The 14880-nt window shown below is 36.6% G+C and overlaps 1 long non-coding RNA gene across 1 annotated transcript in view; it reads left to right on the forward strand.

Annotated features, from left to right (window-relative positions):
• The window catches only part of LOC122807045, a 497813-nt gene extending 486553 nt beyond the window's left edge, over positions 1-11260 (forward strand). Inside the window, exon 5 of the long non-coding RNA XR_006365581.1 lies at positions 10165-11260. This is a non-coding gene — a long non-coding RNA (uncharacterized LOC122807045). The remainder of the gene's footprint in view (positions 1-10164) is intronic.
• The last annotated feature ends 3620 nt before the right edge of the window (positions 11261-14880 follow it).

Genomic DNA, 14880 nt, shown 5'->3' on the forward strand with positions numbered 1-14880 from the left:
AGCAGATACAGACAAGTTCTTAGTCTAGTTTTCACATTGCCTTACCAGTATGTATTCATATGATTAGAATTTAGGACCAATTATAACTTCTGTTGATCAGACACAAAGTTCAGACTGGTTTGAAACAATGAATATAGCACAGACTGACTTGTCATACCAGGAAATTAACCGTTATGTAATATAATTTGTCTAGCTCGTCAGTTATTTATTAAAGACTTTAAGTGGTATACCATGTGGTACATAAGAGAAAGAGAGGGATTTTAATGTAGATTTCATAGCACAATTCAGCATAAGGGACTTGCATCAACTTGTACTTTGCAGCAGTATTCCACCATGGGACAGTGTGATTACTGAATGCTACATCACCATTCATTCATTCCACATATTTTACATAGGAAAGACTGCTCTCTGATAACTGTATAGGAAACAAATGCATTAAGCTGGGGGGGGGGGGCGCTGGGGAGTGCAAGGCTCCCAGAAGTGACAGGGGTTCTACATACTTCTGAGGAGCCTTTTCCGTTTTTTAAACCAGCTTTGCATCCACTTATAGGCTTGAGCGAAATTTCATTCTTGCTCTTTAATTTTAATTTTTCCTGAATCCTTTCAACACATCCTAACTCATCATGACTATATTGTAATAACTAAATTAAGCTGAACTAGGCACCCCAAAGCCATGGGGTTATAGATGCTCTGAGATGTACTTTAGAGCTTTTTCCAACCCTTTTATCCAATAATAACCTAAACAATAATTACAGTAGTATTTCCAAATTATTACTTTTAGACATTCCAGTGTTCCTGTACAAGCTTACTGACTCTCTCTGAAAGCATCTGAAGTTTGTGAGGAAAGTTAAAGAAATAATGTCATCATCCCCAGCTCCCCCATATAAGCTATAGTGACCTTCTGTGTACGTCTCAGAGTGGTGCTGTGTTTATACTAGGTGGGGTTCAGGGAGAGGCCACTACTAGGCCCTTGTCAAAATCCACTTATACAGCCTTGGTGAATGAGGGCCACCAGGCACCCAGAAACTCTGAAGGTCTGGGTATTCTGTGATGTATTTTATCCCTGTTTTTAAAACATGAATGGAAACTGAACACATGACAAGTGAGCCAGTTACTTTCTTCTAGCCGGTCCCCACCAGGCTGTTATAACTATATCTATGTTCAGTCCAGATGTTGGCTTGTAATAAAACAGGATGGCATTGTAATGCATTGCACCTTTGTTCCAAACAGTTTCCACACATTAGAATATTCCAAGTTGCTTCACACAAATCATTCTAGTCCTGCAAAGCAAGAATAATAAACAGCATGCACAATCCAACACACACACACACACACACACACACACACACACACACACACACACACACACACACACACACACACACACACAAATCCAGATTGTCTGTTCTCTACTTAACACTCTCCTGGTGTGACCATCTAGGCAGATGCACACACAGTCACACACACACACACACACACACACACACACACACACACACACACACACACACACACACACACACACACACACACTAGTAACTCTATACCCCAACTTACATGCACCATGATTTCTTCCAAAGGAGTAAATAGGTGACTAGTATCTCGTTTGGAGTGCACTTTTTCCTCCAAATGTGAAATCTTATGCAGCTGACCTAATCTGTGAATTATTCAGCAATGTAAATCTGGAGCCACTGGCATTTGTGGAGGAGAGCATATGCCTAACTAGCACCAGCCACTGCCTCCATCATGGTGTATTTGTATGCAGCTTTACCAATGAGGCCACCCTGTGCAATGAAGCCCCTAGGGAAAACAGCCATGTTAAGGATTCCTCTTTACCTTAAGCCTTTCTAAATCCAAGACCTAGTCAGCTTTATTTATTTATTTTTTTTTTGCTCCAGCTGGATCAGTAGACTGACATTGTTTTCCAACACAAGAAATATGAAGTTAAGTTTGAATCAAGAACATAAAAAAATGTCCAAAGTCCTCAAAAGTTATGACACCACATCAAATACTTTTTTGACATTTTTTACAAATTAGAAAACCAGATAGTCAAGTGCATCTCTTCCCTTGTGCTTCAATCAATCTTCTCTGTAATCATCAGAAATGGGTTTTGCACTTTTACTGCCAAGGTGGGTAATATCTTGATAGGCTGCTGCTGTCTTGCTGAACAGCCATCCTTATAAACTTTCTTGATGGTACCACAAGCATATGTAATGCTGTAACCTAACTGAGCAGAAATCCCATCAAGTTACTGCTGTCCATTTGCTTCAGCAACCCAGCAAGCTCTCTCGCTCACTTGCTCTTTCTCTCTCTCTCTCTTGATATATATATATATATATATATATATATATATATGGGAATACTTTATAATCCCGAAATTCTGAAATACCGAATTTCAGACTCTCGAGATCATAAAGCCAAAGGTTGAATTAGCACTTCTGGTGTTGTGCTGTATGAATGGATAGATGGAGATTCAGGTAAGTGTTTATGTTTAAAGATTTTGTTTAGGGGATTTAGAGTGTGTCAGTGTGTTGTGTTACTATGATGTGTGTGTGCAAGGGGAATGTAGCTTGTATGGTGATGTTTTCGTGTGTGTCTGTGTAGTGCAACCTTGGAATTAGAATATTTAAGTAGGTGGGGTGTGGGGGTGCAGGGGGACTTGTCCCCTGCTTGTCTGTAGTGTAGGTTCATGTGTTTGTGTGTGGGGGGAATTGTGTGTATGTGCATGTGTGTGTATGTGGCAGATGATGACTAATGCCACAAAATTCCCTGGTATTAATAAATTCATTTCTATTAAACCTTTTTTGCAGTTATTATAAGATGTATTGATATATCAATTTTGAATAGATATAATATCACTTGTAGTTTGTGTGATATGGAAAGTTAGCAAAATATTTAATTTCTTAGTCACACTATTTTGTATGTGTTTATATCAAATTTTATATACATATGATTGTTTATGACATTATTATTCTCACTTTGAGCAGTATTTATTCAGTGCAGTTTGATTTTCAGTATTTTTCCAGGCAGAGTTGTATTTATAGCTAATACATTATGTATATATCAAATATATTATGTACATTTTACAGCATTTACATTTTACAGTTTTTATATATTAGTACAGTCAATTCATTTATTATAATTTTGGTATTTAATGTTATTATTAATTATTGTATTTTTATTGTGTATAAAATTTTTAATTATCAGAGTACAGAAGAAGTAATTAGGGACCTGGGGACCCAAGTTGATAGCAATCTCTCATTTGACAACCACGTGGCCAAAGTGGTTAGAAAAACATTTTATATAGCCCACCTAATCATGAAGGGATTCACATCTAGATCAGGGGAGGTCATCATGCCTCTTTACTCATCCCTCATCAGGCCCATAATTGAGTACAATGTCCCTTTTGAGATGTACCTTACCAGACACCTGCAGCAACTGGAAAGACCCCAAAAGTACCTCACCAAGAGGATCAAGGGGCTCAAACAGATGCCGTATGCTACCCGGTTAAAGAAACTCCAGCTCTACTCAGTGGCATACCGCCTGCTCAGAGGCGATCTGTGCCTGACGTATAAAGCCATGTCCAACCCGGAATTAATGGACATGCTGCACCTCAGAAAATCCAAATCCCATCGAGCTACGCGCTCGAGGGACTTGAACCTCAGCACTGAAATAAAGAGGACATGCTGGAGGGACAGATTCATAACCCAGAGGCTCCCTTCACTCTGGAGTAAAATCCCAGTCCAGGTTAGGCAGAGTCCCTCATTGACTCTCTTCAAGAGGAATCTTGATGAGTGGATGGGAGATCATAGGTTTACCCCGGTTATCACTTCTGTGTCACTGTTAGACAGAGGCACAGTATACTAACCTTGAAAAAGGGCATAGCAAAATTAATTTAATATGGGTGGCGAAAGCCATACACACTCTGGCTAGGCTTATAAATGCCCTAGGGCAGATAGCCTAGTATGAACCTATGAACCTATGAACCTATGAAAAGTATTTTATTATGGTGTTTAAATATTACTTGCATTGGCACTTTAAATAGGAAGTGATTATTCAATTATCAATGAATTCTGGCGCCAAAAAGTTTTTAAATATGTTCCTTATTTTGATGTTTAGTGGTCTGAAGAAGTCTGCTTTGCAGATGAAAGCGCTTACCACGTTGTACAGAGTACTTCAATAAATTGTGTTTTTCTATTCCTTGTTCCGAGTCCATTCACGCTTTGGTTGCTAACCTAGCAGAGACTATTTCCAGTCTCATTGTTGTGATTACGTTGCTGTACGGAGCTTTGGATTTATTCCTTTTAAATATTATTAAACAAAACCTTCCAGATCTTTATCAGTTTTTCCCTTCTAGCTTCCAAACTTCCACAGAAATGCTTTCTATTCCTGGGGACTTTCCTGTTGATTGGTTACACATCAACATTTTTATGTCATCTCCTTCTAGCCTATTAGTGATTGAGCCTCATCTGTCTCTAACCTTGGCATATTTAATTTTTCCATAAACATTTCCATTTGTACCCTTGCTTGATCTCCATATTTCCCTGCTTTATACAGACTTTCATAAAATTTCCAAAATATTTCTAGTACCTCTACAGGACCTCTTGTTATCTTCCTTGTTAAAGGCTCCCTAAGCTTGGTGACAACCCTGTCTTCTTTCTGTTGCCTCAGTCGTTGCACTAAAAGTTTTTGCGCTTTGGCATTATTATCAGAAAACAGTTGCTCAACAGCATTCTTTCTAAACAAATGCATATTATCAAGGTAATCCTTTATTTTTGGTTTACATTCATTTAGCCGAATTACACAACATATTTTAACAAAAACATCGCCTGGAATAATTGAATTATGAACTACTGATCATTTCAAATATTGAATTAGAGGAATGGCAACCGTCAACATTCAAATATTTTCATTATTTGTTTTCATCTTTTAAATGTGAAATTTGTGCACACCTAAAACCCATAACCCACCAAACGTGCAATCATATGCAAAGCACATAACATCGACTGCACATAAATGAAACGCAGGCTTTGTTTGCTCAAATTAAATTCAGTAAAACACTGTATGGCATTTTCATAATTCAATTAACAGCATTCGATCAGGTAAAATACAACATGCAATTCTGCAAAATGAATGTAAACTTTATTTTCTGCTTACGACTCTGCAATTGTTCCTTTTCTTGTTCTGTGAGATTCCCCCTTTGTCAGTCCCTCTAAATAATTCTTGTCGCTTCTTAACCATATCTGTCTTTCTTTTATTTACACCCTATTTTTAAACTCCACTTTAATTTTATCCCATTCCCTGCTATATTTCCAGAAGAAATTTCTTTCTTCTGTAATAACTCCCAAATAATTTCCACTACCCATTCAATAAATTCCTCTCTTTTCAACAGAGAGGAGGAAAAGCAATAGTGTCTCATTTTTATTTTATTACCCTGGATTTTTATTTTAGTTATTATTGGTGTGTGATCTGAAATAGTTATTGGATGTGTATCAGAAGTTTTAATTAAATACACATGTTCCTGTAAAATGTTAAGTTCTGTCTAGCCTAGCACAGTTTTTGTATCTTTGGGAATAATATGTAAATTCACTCCAAACTCCTACTACTGAATTCACATCTTCCATTCTAAATATCTTCATAAATTTCTTCAAAAATCTACTCTCCTTTGTTATATTTTCCTCTTCTGGGTCCCCAAGACACATCTTGCCTACTGCAAATCAAAGTCTAGTCCCCACGTATAAGTATATTCCCCTGCTGAAAACTGATTATTTCGCCCAGAATTTTCTTAAGCTCCATTATAGCAGTTTTTGGTGGAATATAAATACATGCCAGTGTAATCCTTCCCCCTTGCCAGTAGCCCCTTAGTACTACATATCTAGTATTATTATCTTTTTATCCTTGTCTATCACAATTGGATCTCATCTTGCATTTAATATAAGTACTCCTCATTTCCTTTGTCCCAAGTATGCCACTGAATAACTGTCTTGAAAACCTTTCTTTATCAAATTCACATGTTCAGTTCTTTCCAAATGTGTCTCCTGTAGCATAACTATTCGCACTCCACATTTTTCATATAGTTCACTATTCTTTCTTTTTTCTATATATCTGTGAGACCATTAACATTTAAAGATATTATCAAAAGGATCATGTTTTTAAAGTTATTATTCCCATCTTTTATTTGTTGCAGTTTTTTGTTAAGTATCTAGTTCCAGCTTTTGTTACATGCACACACTAATGTTTGTCAGGCTGACCTTTTATACAGCTGTTTCTTGTCATATCTATTTAAGCCTATGTCACATCTTACAAACCTTTTTGTTTTATTGAAAGCCCTCAAAAATACACCCCAAACCTATTAACTTAATATTAACACACAAAGCTATGTATATCTTCAAATATTGAAGTTTTACCTTCCTATTAGGAACAATTGTCTCAAACTGACAGCTACAGTCACAGACTTGGGTTAACCTAAAAGGGAGATTAGACATGCTAAGATGCATGGTACTGCCTGTGCTTCTTCTAAGTACTGTCTGCTTTTATCTTATTTTTATTGCTCTTTCAGAATGAGAAAACACTTGAATGCTTTCAGAAAACATTATCTCCTAGCCATTGAAAGAAGGCCATTAAAAGAAAGATGTATTCTGTTTATATTGCTCTTTATCAGATTGTCACCATGGAGATATGAGAACCAGATAGATGGTTGCTTCTACAGTTACTTACTGATTTATTTATTTGCTAGAGAACAGCTTTATTATATTCATTTTTTTTATTTGCTTTCTCTTAAAACTTATTACTAAATAAAGCCAAGATCCTTGATCCAGAATGAGAGAAACCACATAATATTTTGCTGTATCATACTCTTTGAAAATAATTTTCTTCTTTTTTATTGCAGTGTCTACATTTCTTAAAACTGAAGAAAGAGAAAGAGAAAAGTTGGAAAAAACAGGGGCATATGTTTACTTTAGTATCCCCATTACACTTAAAAATAACTGAGAAAACTTAACTTTACAGCATGCAGATATTATGCACTAGACAAATATTACTGTTAAGAACAAAAGTTTGTTGTACTTACAGATAAATCTTTTCATCCTCTTCCCCTCTTCTAAGTGTTCCTCCAAACATTAATGACATGAAGTAGGCCGTATGCTTTAGAGTCCCCTACAAGTTTAACAAAGTAAAAAAAATCCAATATTTCCAGGTTTTCTTGTTCTGTCATGTTCCACAAATATAATTAATGCTTTATAATCTCACATTTATTTGTCAATTTCTGTGTTGCTGGTTTTATTCCTGTTTATCTCCATCTCCCAAATCCAGTCTTTGCTTCCTTTCCGAAGTGCTCTTGGCTCATTTAGTCAACTCTTGTGCTTTTTTCTGTTTCTCAAGCATTTTCTGTTGAAACACTGGAAAAGGTTTCACCGGCACAGTTTCAATGTGGTCTTTATTACCAGAAGAAGAAGCAGAATCTCCTTCTGTTTCACAGCTCACTTTTTGTTGGACAAACTTTTGTATTTCCTCCTTAGCATGTTCTGCATCAAAAATGATTTTGTCCCTCCAGGAAAGAATATTTTGAAGATATCTGGATACAGCAGTTTGAATCTCATACCTGCTTCTTGACATTCCCTGATTAGTGGAATAAATTTACTCTTCTTCTGCCTGGTGTACAGTGAGTAATCATTTTCCACAAATACTCCACTGTCTCTCACTTTTAGTGCTTTATCCTTCTGCCAGTTTTTCAGAATCAACTCATTCTGCTGGTAGGACTGATTCTTTACTATTAAAGGTCTAGGTTGCTTTCTCATGGTCAGGTTTGGTGCATACACATGACATGCCCTTTCAATAAACAACTCCTGCTGTGGAATACCAGTCCAGTAGCTTATTTGTGCTTTTATAAAATTAATACATTCTGCTGCTTCCAACTTCTCTGGTACAGCAGAAAATCCCAGGTTTTCCCTCTGTATTTTGTCCTCTAATTCTATTATTTTTTGAAACATCTCTTCTTGGTTAGTTTCATATTCAGCCTGCCTTTTCTTCATTTTGACCTCCAATTTTTTCAGTTTTTTCATCTCATTTGAATATCTATTTACAGCTTCTTCCATTTTATCCATTCTTGTTGTTATTTGAGTTGATATACACCATCAGTGCTTCTTTTATTTTAATCAGCTCTGAGTACATTTGACTTATTTTTTTCCTCTAACTTACTTGAAGTCATGTCTTGCACCAAAGCTGGAGCTTACACTGCCTTTTTTTGAACAGCTGCAGAATTCTTCCCTGTCAGTGTTTTTTCCTCACCTTTTGTGGTTGATTTTCTTTAAGGTTCGCTGAATTTCTTCAGCAGGCATCCAGGCCGTACACTTACTAGCCAGTTACTGAAATTTACCCCAAAAAATGAGTTCACTGTCTCTTCTGAATTTCTGTTTTCACACTGGAAGACCTGAAATTAAACTGTTACTCAATGTGCAGCTGTCTTGGAAATCCCATGTATTACAAAATGTTATGGTGGTTTCCCTGCATGTAATAAGAAACAATTGATGAAGATCAATCTTTCCGAACATGAGTCAAAGTTACATAGGATTCATAGGTACCTTTTTCCACTGTTGAGCAACCAAGTAGTTACTATATGTGAACAAGTTGCATGTTGGGGGGCCATCTCTCCACATAGGGGTGCAGGAAGGCCTGTATAAGCACACTTATTTTAATATTTGCAAATGGGTTGTAGATGGGTGTTGTACATTTTCAATCACTTGTGACTGAGTAATCAGTACTTGTGCATTGGTCATTCAAAGGAGGAGCTTTTTATGATCAGATAGGTTATCCTAACATCTTTTTATTGTGTGTTCCCAAAATGGATTTATCCTGCATCAGTCATAATCCTCTGTGTTCTATACAATTGCAATTTCTGGTATTGAATGCTAGGTAAGCCTTTCTTAGCACAAGATATTTTTTCCGTTAGAGTTTTATAGTTGAGTGTATCTGGGCGGCACAGTGGTGCAGTGGTTAACATTGTCACCTCACAGCAAGAGGTTCTCCGGTTCGATTCTCGGCTGGGGTGCCTTCTGTGTGGAGTTTGCATGTTCTCCCTGTGTTCGCGTGGGTTTCCTCCGGGTACTCCGGTTTCCTCCCACATTCCAAAGACATGCATCTGGAGAATTTCTCCCCGGGCCTCCGCTGAAAACAGGCTCTGTGGAACCTAGTCGGACATTCCCGGTCAACAAATGATAAATAAAAAATAAAATAAAATCTGCCTGTACAGCTTACTTCTTGCTTGAAGTCATAATCCTTGCATGTTTATTCTAGGTGTACAATGATCTTATAATTATTTTTTGCAATTATAATACTAAAGTGTACATAGAGGTTTGATGTACAACTGCTTCTTAGTTATACGGAAAAGTGTGCTCAATATACTGTATGTTGTATATCAGGGTCATGGATAGAGGAGTCCATTTGGATTAGTCTAACTAGCTGGGTAGCAAATTAACAAATAATTAAAGGATAGTGACAAACTCTGTTATTATGAACTATTAAGTAATGGAGAAACCAACAAAGACTGATGAACTATAATGTCAGTCCTTTTCCTACTACATTTTAACACATTAAACCTACTCAATCTTCCTTCTCTCAAGATCTAAAATTAACATTCTTGAGGACATACTCTTTTCCTAATGCACTGAAGGTCTTGTTTATTGTGGAGACACCCAACCCAATCTTGACTCACGTACAGTCTGTGCCTCTAACAACTTAGGTCTCCCTCATATGAAGTGTGGATTTAGGTAAAGGGCTTAAGCAACTGCATGTCAGTTTTAGGACTAGTGCTTGCGAAGTACCCACACTTGACTCCTCCAGGGCTTGCCTGAGCTGCAAATCATTCTCAAGTCATGTGGGTCATAATCAAGGCTTATACTTCTAAGCCACAGAACCAGGCAACTCCAGACATTCTTTACAAGCACAACTCTCTCCCACAAACAGGTATGCAAATTTCCAAACAGTATGGTACACACCCACAGGACCCAACAACTTCTTCTGAATATTCCATGCCTATTGTTGGTCATCTGAGTGTTTGATGACCTATGTTTTTAATTTATTATGTGTATAACTGCCTGTCTATGTATTAATGGTGTCGACTACTGTTCTATTGGCACTTGTACAGTCATGTTTGTACTTCTTCTACAGGGAAAGTGGGCTTTGACTGCCTGGATCTCCCCTGAAAATGAGTCATGGGATCAATGAGACTACTGGAAGAACAAATTTCACATGAACAAAACAAATACACAGACCAAAACCAAATAGTTTTATGTAATACCTATTAATCAAGCAAAAGAAAAATGAAAACTACAGTAGCTAATGCAAGTAGAACAGAATGGTGCATTTTTCAAATACTCTTTAATTTATCAGATCTGCTTTTTAAGTATTGAACTGAAGCATTCATCTCATTATGTGGTCTCCTTTTTCAGATGATAAATGGAAAATACACGGACTGCCATCATCATATGAGAAGTATAAATATAGAATGAGAGGTAAAAGCTGCTAACCTGCTTGTCTTGTTTTCTGTTATTTCTAGATGCACTTTTCATGAACTAATTTCAAATTTTAGAATACTGTGGGGTGAATTTCCATAGATGCACAACATTTTTGTTTTACATTTATGGTATGAAACTAACACAGAGCTTTTTTTAGGCCTGTATGTGTGAACTAGTGTAAAAATGTTGTGAAATGGTAGACTGGCAGCACTTTCTTTGAAAAAGGTTTTCTATAAACATATGATTAATCATGAGTTTTGTTGTCCTATCATTTCCCTAGATACGATTTCACGCAGCATGAAAAAAGCATTATCTCCCCTTATGGTGTAAAGTTACCAGTTTATATGCAGGGCATTGTGGTTGTGTTATCTCTACTGTCTAGCTGTTTTGGAATTTGTAACATAAATAACTGACAAGGTTTGCCTCAGGCCTAAGTACGGAAATATGAAGGAAACAACTTCCTTCTGCACTACCCCTATGTTATAACTTTTGCATATACATTGCTAAAATGAATACTCCAGGCAAAGTTTACTAAACTTATGGAAAGTTTATATGTATCTTTTTTGTTCCAGTAATATGTGGGATATACCATTTGTCATATTTCATACTTTTCAGTAAGGCCTGTATCTATTTAGCTATCTTTACAGAACATAGTTAATACACTAGTCTAAGTTAATTTATCATCATCATATGTTCATATTTATGATGTGAGATGTGACAAAAAGCTGACCGCACAAATAAAAAATAAAAATCCAGAAAGATGGTATCGTGATTCAAATCAATGAGACCTATTAACAATGGAGACAATCTTATCAAGGTGACTCATGTAAAATGACAGCTAGAAAATCCTACCTTTATCCATGAAGCACTGTAATAAATGTGTATTTGTAAGTACAAGTCTACAGAACTTTTGGAAAACTTTTGCATGTTTGCAAGATATCTCCTGTTGCAGGTGATAATTGTAATGCAACAATAAATGTAATACAGTTCCCTCTTTAAATAATTCTCAGAAATGCTCACATCATTTGCTCAGATAGTGCTAGACATCAATGTTTCACTTTAGCTCTACTGAGCAGCCAGATTCCAGTCTGTGAAAAATCCACATATATACTCTACACACAAGTACCCTTCATTCTGCAACCACCAGATCTAGAAAGATCCTTTCAAGCAATTTATAACATTTTCTTTAAAGACATTATAAAATTAACTGGACCACAAATGCCCAAGTATGTAAACATAGGACTAGTACCAACCAGAAATAATGGATAGTTGCACAATCACGTCTGCAACAGTGTTGTTATCTCACCACTACAGTTACTTTCAGTACTTTTCACTCCCATCAACCTGCCTTATACTGTCTGGACTCATTTTCCAGTTTTTAGAATATGGCTGTCATAGGTTTATAGGTAAATACAAGGTAATTACTCTACAGACCAATATAAACCTAACTAATAAACCATATTCATGTCTTCTAATTGTTTTTTGTCCTTCCTTATGTTCCTTCGCCAGCTCTTCTTCTTCCTTGAACTTCCTTCTTTCTTTCCTTCCTTCTCACTAGTACTCCTCTCACCTGTCATAAGGACCCTTTGCATGCTCATATCATGCCCCATCTCTTATTTTCTCCAGTCGTTACATAGCAAGGGTCAGCACACCATACTCATAGACTAGACCTCCCCCAGTCTCTCTTTCTCTCTCTCATTCTCTATGTCTCTCCCTCTGTCTCACTTTATATCTGTGATCATCTGATCATCTTTTGGGCTCATTATGTTAATGGAAACCTCCATCTTGGAACTAAATGTTTTTTTTTCATTGTATCTTTGTTTTAATGCATCAAAATCATTGCAGATGTTTCTTATAAAAATGTAGTATGCTTTTTTTCCCCATAAAATAGCTGATATGGGGCCTGCTATATTAACATGAACTTGTTTTAGTGCTTTCTTGTCCCCTTCCCAGATCTTTTTCTAGTCCCCCTAATATGAGTCACGTTAGACATAAGGGAGTGATGTTGTCTTTCTATTCTACTGAAATACAAAGGAAGTAGTGAGGATCACAGGTATCTTATACACCTTGTGTAGCAGGAGTACTTACACTTTTTTCCTGAATGATCATCATATATATATTTTTCTTAGAGCTTGTTTTAAGCTATTCACACAAGTTATAGAACTCCAGCCAAAGAAAGTAGCTAAAAATTGTGGGCTTTTGTAATTTTATGTCCTATAAGCACTGACAGATCCTCCCCTGCATGCTTCCTGAGGTGTCAAAGCTACCACTACAATCCAAGAGTTGTTAATAAACACTTCAAAAAAAAAAAAAAAAAAACTGGTTGTGGTACTCACCAGTGTTTGCAGAAGTGTTTTTTCTGTTATTCTGAAAGTTGGGAAATGTGCTAATTAGCACACTGTTTTCTGTTAAATGTATTGCTGTTGTTACAGAAAATACTGCTAACAAGTGGTTAATGTGATTAACTATTAGAGATGTCATCACTTCACATGCTCAAAACAATTTTGCAAGTCTTTTTTTTTCCAGCAGCTGCCTCTGTAAAATTGTGGGTAGTACCTGACAGCAGAAACTACATATTTCACCTGTATCTGTGGTATGTCATAGATGTGGGGAAAAATTCCTCTACCAAAGAAATAGAAAGAAGGGAAATGAGAAGATTAAAAAGGGGACAGTAAAAGTGTTCCCCATTCTCTAGTGAGGGCAGAATATAGACAGAACAGTAGCATACAGCTGATTATTTATAGGAAAATGTGAGTAGGCTGCCAATGAGAGACTGAGGAGAGGAACAGGGCACTGGTATAGATTAGTATGTGGGGAGATGTCTAAGAATTGAATGTAGTTGGGGCTTACTTGCCAGGAAATGTACATGAACTATGACACGTGTTTTAAAGATGTTGTTTTAGATGAGATTTGAATCTGAATAGGTTGGTTTGATGCCTAATGCTGGTGAGAATCAAGTTCCACAACTTAGAAATATAGTTGGTTTACAGAAAATTGCCCATGTTGTTATATGTTTTGATTACAGCAACAGAAGTTTTTTTTTTCTGTAGAGCATGTTGACCTTTTAGCAGAAGTAAGGTTCAACTAGGTGTGGTAAGGCAGAGCAGTTTAGTGACTTTTGGCTAATTTTGTGGGCTGTTATTAATTGTGTTATGGAGAGGTAGTCTGGGAGTTCATGCCAGTATAAGAGTTTTCAGTTGAGACAGTCATGTGACGTGTCAGTATGGCTGGAAGAAAATTGGTTATTTTATTGTAGCATTGTTTAATTTTCGGTGGGAGGGACTTTGCAAGGTTTGTGAAGATAGGGACAACATAAAGAAAGGAGGGTGTGAGAACTGATGATGCAAAGGTTTTTGGACTTTGTTAGAAAGAGTTTGCTACGATATAGGAGGCTTAATTTTCATGTGTTTTTATTTTGTTTTTACAGCTAGATGAATGTGGAGCTTGAACTTTAGTTGCTAGTCAATGATGATTCCAAGTAGTTTGGTATGACTGGCAATATTAATTGGTATGTTGTTTGCAGAGGTGATAGAGAAGTTACACTTTGTTGAGAGTGATTTTGGTGTGAAGAACAAGAATTTGTTGTTTACAGCATTTAGCAAGAGTTGAGGTCTATTTAGATACATATTTTGAATATTTTAGACAGAGATGATAGTATACTAATGGAGAGTTAGTTACTAAGTTCAGTGGAGTCCCCACTTGTGTATAGAGTTATGATGATAGATTTTTTTTTCAGACAATGTGAACATACTTTTCACTTACTGATCTGATTATTAGAACTGAGATGGATAAGCCAATGTATTAGTTGCCATTTTGATGTATACAGAGAGGAGATTATCTGCAGCAAGAACAGTGAATTTAGAAGCAGTCTCTTAATGGTGGAAGGGGTGATGTGCAATGAAGGAATCACTAAGGATTTCTGTGAGGAGTGGAGAGGGGGCTGGGTTGGTAGGAGGTAGTGAAGAAAGAGCTTGATTATACAAAGTCTGAGCTAAATTGGTTTGTAATGGGGTCTGTGTGGTTTGAAGTGGAGGGAGATGTTTGGGCTAAATGACCAGAGTTAACAGAACTGCTTTGCATTCTTAAAGTGGGAGTCTTGAATAGAGATAGAATTTGATTTCTTGTCAGATCTAATCTGTCTTTTAGTTTGTTTGCATGTTTCTCTATAATGTTATAAATTGGATTGAATTTTTAACTGAAGCCACAATCTGCTTGTTTGTCTCACAATCTCACAAGCCATGTGATGGTTTTATAAGTCACTGTGTGGGAATGTTGTTTACTCTACTGTATCTAATTTGGACAGCTAGGTTTAGAATTCTATTAAAAGTTTTGTTGAAGTATTCAATGGTATCATCTAGGAGAAGGGGTT

The sequence above is a fragment of the Protopterus annectens genome, chromosome 7.part0, assembly GCF_019279795.1.
Source record: "Protopterus annectens isolate FY-2018-M chromosome 7.part0, PAN1.0, whole genome shotgun sequence".
In the NCBI taxonomy this organism is placed as follows: Eukaryota; Metazoa; Chordata; order Ceratodontiformes; family Protopteridae; genus Protopterus; species Protopterus annectens.